The sequence below is a fragment of the Toxotes jaculatrix genome, chromosome 7 (assembly GCF_017976425.1).
Source record: "Toxotes jaculatrix isolate fToxJac2 chromosome 7, fToxJac2.pri, whole genome shotgun sequence".
NCBI classification, from domain to species: domain Eukaryota; kingdom Metazoa; phylum Chordata; class Actinopteri; family Toxotidae; genus Toxotes; species Toxotes jaculatrix.
The window spans coordinates 16,398,673-16,407,690 of NC_054400.1; positions in this window are offsets into that span (position 1 = coordinate 16,398,673).

The window sequence follows — 9,018 nt, forward strand, 5'->3', positions numbered from 1 at the left end:
AAAAAAAGTCAACATTTTTTTCGGCCTCAAAATGTCATAAAAAAACGTCATAGTATAGTAAGGCGTTTTTTCCGGGCAAAAAAAGTCAAAATTTTTTCGGCCTCAAAATGTCATAAAAAATGTCATAGTATAGTAAGGCGTAAAAATCGGGCAAAAAAAGTCAAAAATTTTTTCGACCTCAAAATGTCAAAAAAAAACGTCATAGTATAGTAAGGCGTCAAAATCGGACAAAAAAAGTCAACATTTTTGGAAGACGTCAAAATGTCATAAAAAACGTCATACTATAGTAAGGCGTCAAAAAATACCAAAAAAAAGTCACATTTTTGGAAGACGTCAAAATGTCATAAAAAATGACATACGGCCGTAAGGCGTCAAAAAATGCCAAAAAAAGTCAAATTTTTGGAAGACGTCAAAATGTCATAAAAAACGTCATATGGCCGTAAGGCGTCAAAAAATGCCAAAAAAAGTCAAATTTTTGGAAGACGTCAAAATGTCATAAAAAACGTCATACGGCCGTAAGGCGTCAAAAAATACCACAAAACGTCAAATTTTTGGAAGACGTCAAAATGTCATAAAAAACGTCATACGGCCGTAAGGCGTCAAAAAATGTCAAAAAAAGTCAAATTTTTGGAAGACGTCAAAATGTCATAAAAAACGTCATACGGCCGTAAGGCGTCAAAAAATACCACAAAACGTCAAATTTTTGGAAGATGTCAAAATGTCATAAAAAATGTCATACGGCCGTAAGGCGTCAAAAAATGCCAAAAAAAGTCAAATTTTTGGAAGACCTCAAAATGTCATAAAAAACGTCATACGGCCGTAAGGCGTCAAAAAATGCCAAAAAAAGTCAAATTTTTGGAAGACCTCAAAATGTCATAAAAAACGTCATACGGCCGTAAGGCGTCAAAAAATGCCAAAAAAAGTCAAATTTTTGGAAGACGTCAAAATGTCACAAAAAACGTCATACGGCCGTAAGGCGTCAAAAAATGCCACAAAACGTCAAATTTTTGGAAGACGTCAAAATGTCATAAAAAACGTCATACGGCCGTAAGGCGTCAAAAAATGCCAAAAAAAGTCAAATTTTTGGAAGACGTCAAAATGTCATAAAAAACGTCATACGGCCGTAAGGCGTCAAAAAATGTCAAAAAAAGTCAAATTTTTGGAAGACGTCAAAATGTCACAAAAAACGTCATACGGCCGTAAGGCGTCAAAAAATACCACAAAACGTCAAATTTTTGGAAGATGTCAAAATGTCATAAAAAACGTCATACGGCCGTAAGGCGTCAAAAAATGCCAAAAAAAGTCAAATTTTTGGAAGACCTCAAAATGTCATAAAAAACGTCATACGGCCGTAAGGCGTCAAAAAATGCCAAAAAAAGTCAAATTTTTGTAAGACCTCAAAATGTCATAAAAAACGTCATACGGCCGTAAGGCGTCAAACAATGCCAAAAAAAGTCAAATTTTTGGAAGACCTCAAAATGTCATAAAAAACGTCATACGGCCTTAAGGCGTCAAAAAATGCCAAAAAAAGTCAAATTTTTGGAAGACCTCAAAGTGTCACAAAAAACGTCATACGGCCGTAAGGCGTCAAAAAATGCCAAAAAAAGTCAAATTTTTGGAAGACCTCAAAATGTCATAAAAAACGTCATACGGCCGTAAGGCGTCAAAAAATGCCAAAAAAAGTCACATTTTTGGAAGACCTCAAAATGTCATAAAAAACGTCATACGGCCGTAAGGCGTCAAAAAATGTCAAAAAAAGTCAAATTTTTGGAAGACGTCAAAATGTCATAAAAAACGTCATACGGCCGTAAGGCGTCAAAAAATACCACAAAACGTCAAATTTTTGGAAGACGTCAAAATGTCATAAAAAACGTCATACGGCCGTAAGGCGTCAAAAAATGTCAAAAAAAGTCAAATTTTTGGAAGACGTCAAAATGTCATAAAAAACGTCATACGGCCGTAAGGCGTCAAAAAATACCACAAAACGTCAAATTTTTGGAAGATGTCAAAATGTCATAAAAAATGTCATACGGCCGTAAGGCGTCAAAAAATGCCAAAAAAAGTCAAATTTTTGGAAGACCTCAAAATGTCATAAAAAACGTCATACGGCCGTAAGGCGTCAAAAAATGCCAAAAAAAGTCAAATTTTTGGAAGACCTCAAAATGTCATAAAAAACGTCATACGGCCGTAAGGCGTCAAAAAATGCCAAAAAAAGTCAAATTTTTGGAAGACGTCAAAATGTCACAAAAAAACGTCATACGGCCGTAAGGCGTCAAAAAATGTCAAAAAAAGTCAAATTTTTGGAAGACGTCAAAATGTCATAAAAAAACGTCATACGGCCGTAAGGCGTCAAAAAATACCACAAAACGTCAAATTTTTGGAAGACGTCAAAATGTCATAAAAAACGTCATACGGCCGTAAGGCGTCAAAAAATGTCAAAAAAAGTCAAATTTTTGGAAGACGTCAAAATGTCATAAAAAACGTCATACGGCCGTAAGGCGTCAAAAAATACCACAAAACGTCAAATTTTTGGAAGATGTCAAAATGTCATAAAAAATGTCATACGGCCGTAAGGCGTCAAAAAATGCCAAAAAAAAGTCAAATTTTTGGAAGACCTCAAAATGTCATAAAAAACGTCATACGGCCGTAAGGCGTCAAAAAATGCCAAAAAAAGTCAAATTTTTGGAAGACCTCAAAATGTCATAAAAAACGTCATACGGCCGTAAGGCGTCAAAAAATGCCAAAAAAAGTCAAATTTTTGGAAGACGTCAAAATGTCACAAAAAACGTCATACGGCCGTAAGGCGTCAAAAAATGCCACAAAACGTCAAATTTTTTTCAGCCTCAAAATGTCATAAAAAACGTCATAGTATAGTAAGGCGTCAAAATCGGAAAAAAAAAGTCACATTTTTTTTCAGCCTCAAAATGTCATAAAAAACGTCATAGTATAGTAAGGCGTCAAAATCGGACAAAAAAAGTCAAAAAAATTTTCGGCCTCAAAATGTCATAAAAAACGTCATAGTATAGTAAGGCGTTTTTTTTGGGCAAAAAATGTCAAAATTTTTTTCGACCTCAAAATGTCATAAAAAACGTCATAGTATATTAAGGCATATAAATCGGACAAAAAAAGTCAACATTTTTTTCGGCCTCAAAATGTCATAAAAAACGTCATAGTATAGTAAGGCGTTTTTTCCGGGCAAAAAAAGTCAAAATTTTTTCGGCCTCAAAATGTCATAAAAAACGTCATAGTATAGTAAGGCGTCAAAATCGGACAAAAAAAGTCAAAAAATTTTTCGGCCTCAAAATGTCATAAAAAACGTCATAGTATAGTAAGGCGTTTTTTTTTGGGCAAAAAAAGTCACAATTTTTTTCAGCCTCAAAATGTCATAAAAAACGTCATAGTATAGTAAGGCGTCAAAATCGGACAAAAAAAGTCAACATTTTTGGAAGACGTCAAAATGTCATAAAAAACGTCATACTATAGTAAGGCGTCAAAAAATACCAAAAAAAAGTCAAATTTTTGGAAGACGTCAAAATGTCACAAAAAAGGACATACGGCCGTAAGGCGTCAAAAAATGCCAAAAAAAGTCAAATTTTTGGAAGACGTCAAAATATTACAAAAAACGTCATATGGCCGTAAGGCGTCAAAAAATGCCAAAAAAAGTCAAATTTTTGGAAGACCTCAAAATGTCATAAAAAACGTCATACGGCCGTAAGGCGTCAAACAATGCCAAAAAAAGTCAAATTTTTGGAAGACCTCAAAATGTCATAAAAAACGTCATACGGCCTTAAGGCGTCAAAAAATGCCAAAAAAAGTCAAATTTTTGGAAGACCTCAAAGTGTCACAAAAAACGTCATACGGCCGTAAGGCGTCAAAAAATGCCAAAAAAAGTCACATTTTTGGAAGACCTCAAAGTGTCACAAAAAACGTCATACGGCCGTAAGGCGTCAAAAAATGCCAAAAAAAGTCACATTTTTGGAAGACCTCAAAATGTCATAAAAAACGTCATACGGCCGTAAGGCGTCAAAAAATGCCAAAAAAAAGTCACATTTTTGGAAGACCTCAAAATGTCATAAAAAACGTCATACGGCCGTAAGGCGTCAAAAAATGTCAAAAAAAGTCAAATTTTTGGAAGACGTCAAAATGTCATAAAAAACGTCATACGGCCGTAAGGCGTCAAAAAATGCCACAAAACGTCAAATTTTTGGAAGACGTCAAAATGTCACAAAAAACGTCATACGGCCGTAAGGCGTCAAAAAATGCCAAAAAAAGTCACATTTTTGGAAGACGTCAAAATGTCATAAAAAACGTCATACGGCCGTAAGGCGTCAAAAAATACCACAAAACGTCAAATTTTTGGAAGACGTCAAAATGTCATAAAAAACGTCATACGGCCGTAAGGGGTCAAAAAATGCCAAAAAAAAGTCAAATTTTTGGAAGACCTCAAAATGTCATAAAAAACGTCATACGGCCGTAAGGCGTCAAAAAATGCCAAAAAAAGTCAAATTTTTGGAAGACCTCAAAATGTCATAAAAAACGTCATACGGCCGTAAGGCGTCAAAAAATGCCAAAAAAAGTCAAATTTTTGGAAGACGTCAAAATGTCACAAAAAACGTCATACGGCCGTAAGGCGTCAAAAAAAGTCAAATTTTTGGAAGACCTCAAAATGTCATAAAAAATGTCATACGGCCGTAAGGCGTCAAAAAATGCCAAAAAAAGTCAAATTTTTGTAAGACCTCAAAATGTCATGAAAGACGTTATAGTATAGTAAGGCGTCAAAATCGGGCAAAAAAAGTCAAAAATTTTTACGGCCTCAAAATGTCATAAAAAACGTCATAGTATAGGTAGGCGTTTTTTTTTTTGGGCAAAAAAAGTCAAAATTTTTTTCAGCCTCAAAATGTCATAAAAAACGTCATAGTATAGTAAGGCGTCAAAATCGGAAAAAAAAAGTCACATTTTTTTTCAGCCTCAAAATGTCATAAAAAACGTCATAGTATAGTAAGGCGTCAAAATCGGACAAAAAAAGTCAAAAAATTTTTCGACCTCAAAATGTCATAAAAAACGTCATAGTATATTAAGGCATATAAATCGGACAAAAAAAGTCAACATTTTTTTCGGCCTCAAAATGTCATAAAAAACGTCATAGTATAGTAAGGCGTTTTTTCCGGGCAAAAAAAGTCAAAATTTTTTCGGCCTCAAAATGTCATAAAAAATGTCATAGTATAGTAAGGCGTAAAAATCGGGCAAAAAAAGTCAAAAAGTTTTTTCGACCTCAAAATGTAGAAAAAAAAGGTCATAGTATAGTAAGGCGTCAAAATCGGACAAAAAAAGTCAAAAAATTTTTCGGCCTCAAAATGTCTTAAAAAACGTCATAGTATAGTAAGGCGTTTTTTTTTTGGGCAAAAAAAGTCAAAATTTTTTTCAGCCTCAAAATGTCATAAAAAACGTCATAGTATAGTAAGGCGTCAAAATCGGACAAAAAAAGTCAAAAAATTTTTCGGCCTCAAAATGTCATGAAAAACATCATAGTATAGTAAGGCGTTTTTTCCGGGCAAAAAAAGTCAAAATTTTTTCGGCCTCAAAATGTCATAAAAAATGTCATAGTATAGTAAGGCGTAAAAATCAGGCAAAAAAAGTCAAAAATTTTTTCGACCTCAAAATGTCAAAAAAAACGTCATAGTATAGTAAGGCGTCAAAATCGGACAAAAAAAGTCAAAATTTTTTTCGGCCTCAAAATGTCATAAAAAACGTCATAGTATAGTAAGGCGTTTTTTTTTGGGCAAAAAAAGTCAAAATTTTTTTCAGCCTCAAAATGTCATAAAAAACGTCATAGTATAGTAAGGCGTCAAAATCGGACAAAAAAAGTCAACATTTTTGGAAGACGTCAAAATGTCATAAAAAACGTCATACTATAGTAAGGCGTCAAAAAATACCAAAAAAAATTCAAATTTTTGGAAGACGTCAAAATGTCATAAAAAATGTCATACGGCCGTAAGGCGTCAAAAAATACCACAAAACGTCAAATTTTTGGAAGACGTCAAAATGTCATAAAAAACGTCATACGGCCGTAAGGCGTCAAAAAATGCCAAAAAAATTAAAATTTTTGGAAGACCTCAAAATGTCATAAAAAATGTCATACGGCCGTAAGGCGTCAAAAAATGTCAAAAAAAGTCAAATTTTTGGAAGACGTCAAAATGTCATAAAAAACGTCATACGGCCGTAAGGCGTCAAAAAATACCACAAAACGTCAAATTTTTGGAAGATGTCAAAATGTCATAAAAAATGTCATACGGCCGTAAGGCGTCAAAAAATGCCAAAAAAAGTCAAATTTTTGGAAGACCTCAAAATGTCATAAAAAACGTCATACGGCCGTAAGGCGTCAAAAAATGCCAAAAAAAGTCAAATTTTTGGAAGACCTCAAAATGTCATAAAAAACGTCATACGGCCGTAAGGCGTCAAAAAATGCCAAAAAAAGTCAAATTTTTGGAAGACGTCAAAATGTCACAAAAAACGTCATACGGCCGTAAGGCGTCAAAAAATGTCAAAAAAAGTCAAATTTTTGGAAGACGTCAAAATGTCATAAAAAACGTCATACGGCCGTAAGGCGTCAAAAAATACCACAAAACGTCAAATTTTTGGAAGACGTCAAAATGTCATAAAAAACGTCATACGGCCGTAAGGCGTCAAAAAATGTCAAAAAAAGTCAAATTTTTGGAAGACGTCAAAATGTCATAAAAAACGTCATACGGCCGTAAGGCGTCAAAAAATACCACAAAACGTCAAATTTTTGGAAGATGTCAAAATGTCATAAAAAATGTCATACGGCCGTAAGGCGTCAAAAAATGCCAAAAAAAGTCAAATTTTTGGAAGACCTCAAAATGTCATAAAAAACGTCATACGGCCGTAAGGCGTCAAAAAATGCCAAAAAAAGTCAAATTTTTGGAAGACCTCAAAATGTCATAAAAAACGTCATACGGCCGTAAGGCGTCAAAAAATGCCAAAAAAAGTCAAATTTTTGGAAGACGTCAAAATGTCACAAAAAACGTCATACGGCCGTAAGGCGTCAAAAAATGCCACAAAACGTCAAATTTTTTTCAGCCTCAAAATGTCATAAAAAACGTCATAGTATAGTAAGGCGTCAAAATCGGACAAAAAAAGTCAACATTTTTGGAAGACGTCAAAATGTCATAAAAAACGTCATACTATAGTAAGGCGTCAAAAAATACCAAAAAAAATTCAAATTTTTGGAAGACGTCAAAATGTCATAAAAAATGTCATACGGCCGTAAGGCGTCAAAAAATACCACAAAACGTCAAATTTTTGGAAGACGTCAAAATGTCATAAAAAACGTCATACGGCCGTAAGGCGTCAAAAAATGCCAAAAAAATTAAAATTTTTGGAAGACCTCAAAATGTCATAAAAAATGTCATACGGCCGTAAGGCGTCAAAAAATGTCAAAAAAAGTCAAATTTTTGGAAGACGTCAAAATGTCATAAAAAACGTCATACGGCCGTAAGGCGTCAAAAAATACCACAAAACGTCAAATTTTTGGAAGACGTCAAAATGTCATAAAAAATGTCATACGGCCGTAAGGCGTCAAAAAATGCCAAAAAAAGTCAAATTTTTGGAAGACCTCAAAATGTCATAAAAAACGTCATACGGCCGTAAGGCGTCAAAAAATGCCAAAAAAAGTCAAATTTTTGGAAGACCTCAAAATGTCATAAAAAACGTCATACGGCCGTAAGGCGTCAAAAAATGCCAAAAAAAGTCAAATTTTTGGAAGACCTCAAAATGTCACAAAAAACGTCATACGGCCGTAAGGCGTCAAAAAAATGCCAAAAAAAGTCAAATTTTTGGAAGACCTCAAAATGTCACAAAAAACGTCATACGGCCGTAAGGCGTCAAAAAATGCCAAAAAAAAGTCACATTTTTGGAAGACGTCAAAATGTCACAAAAAACGTCATACGGCCGTAAGACGTCAAAAAATGCCAAAAAAAGTCAAATTTTTGGAAGACCTCAAAATGTCATAAAAAACGTCATACGGCCGTAAGGCGTCAAAAAATGCCAAAAAAAGTCAAATTTTTGTAAGACCTCAAAATGTCATGAAAGACGTTATAGTATAGTAAGGCGTCAAAATCGGGCAAAAAAAGTCAAAAATTTTTACGGCCTCAAAATGTCATAAAAAACGTCATAGTATAGTAAGGCGTTTTTTTTTTGGGCAAAAAAAGTCAAAATTTTTTTCAGCCTCAAAATGTCATAAAAAACGTCATAGTATAGTAAGGCGTCAAAATCGGAAAAAAAAAGTCAAATTTTTTTTCAGCATCAAAATGTCATAAAAAACGTCATAGTATAGTAAGGCGTCAAAATCGGACAAAAAAAGTCAAAAAAATTTTCGGCCTCAAAATGTCATAAAAAACGTCATAGTATAGTAAGGCGTTTTTTTTGGGCAAAAAATGTCAAAATTTTTTTCGGCCTCAAAATGTCATAAAAAACGTCATAGTATATTAAGGCATATAAATCGGACAAAAAAAGTCAACATTTTTTTCGGCCTCAAAATGTCATAAAAAATGTCATAGTATAGTAAGGCGTCAAAATCGGACAAAAAAAGTCTAAATTTTTTTCGGCCTCAAAATGTCATAAAAAACGTCATAGTATAGTAAGGCGTCAAAATCGGACAAAAAAAGTCAACATTTTTGGAAGACGTCAAAATGTCATAAAAAACGTCATACTATAGTAAGGCGTCAAAAAATCCCCAAAAAAGTCAAATTTTTGGAAGACGTCAAAATGTCATAAAAAACGTCATACTATAGTAAGGCGTCAAAAAATGTCAAAAAAAGTCAAATTTTTGGAAGACGTCAAAATGTCATAAAAAACGTCATACTATAGTAAGGCGTCAAAAAATGTCAAAAAAAGTCAAATTTTTGGAAGACGTCAAAATGTCATAAAAAACGTCATACGGCCGTAAGGCGTCAAAAAATACCACAAAACGTCAAATTTTTGGAAGATGTCAAAATGTCA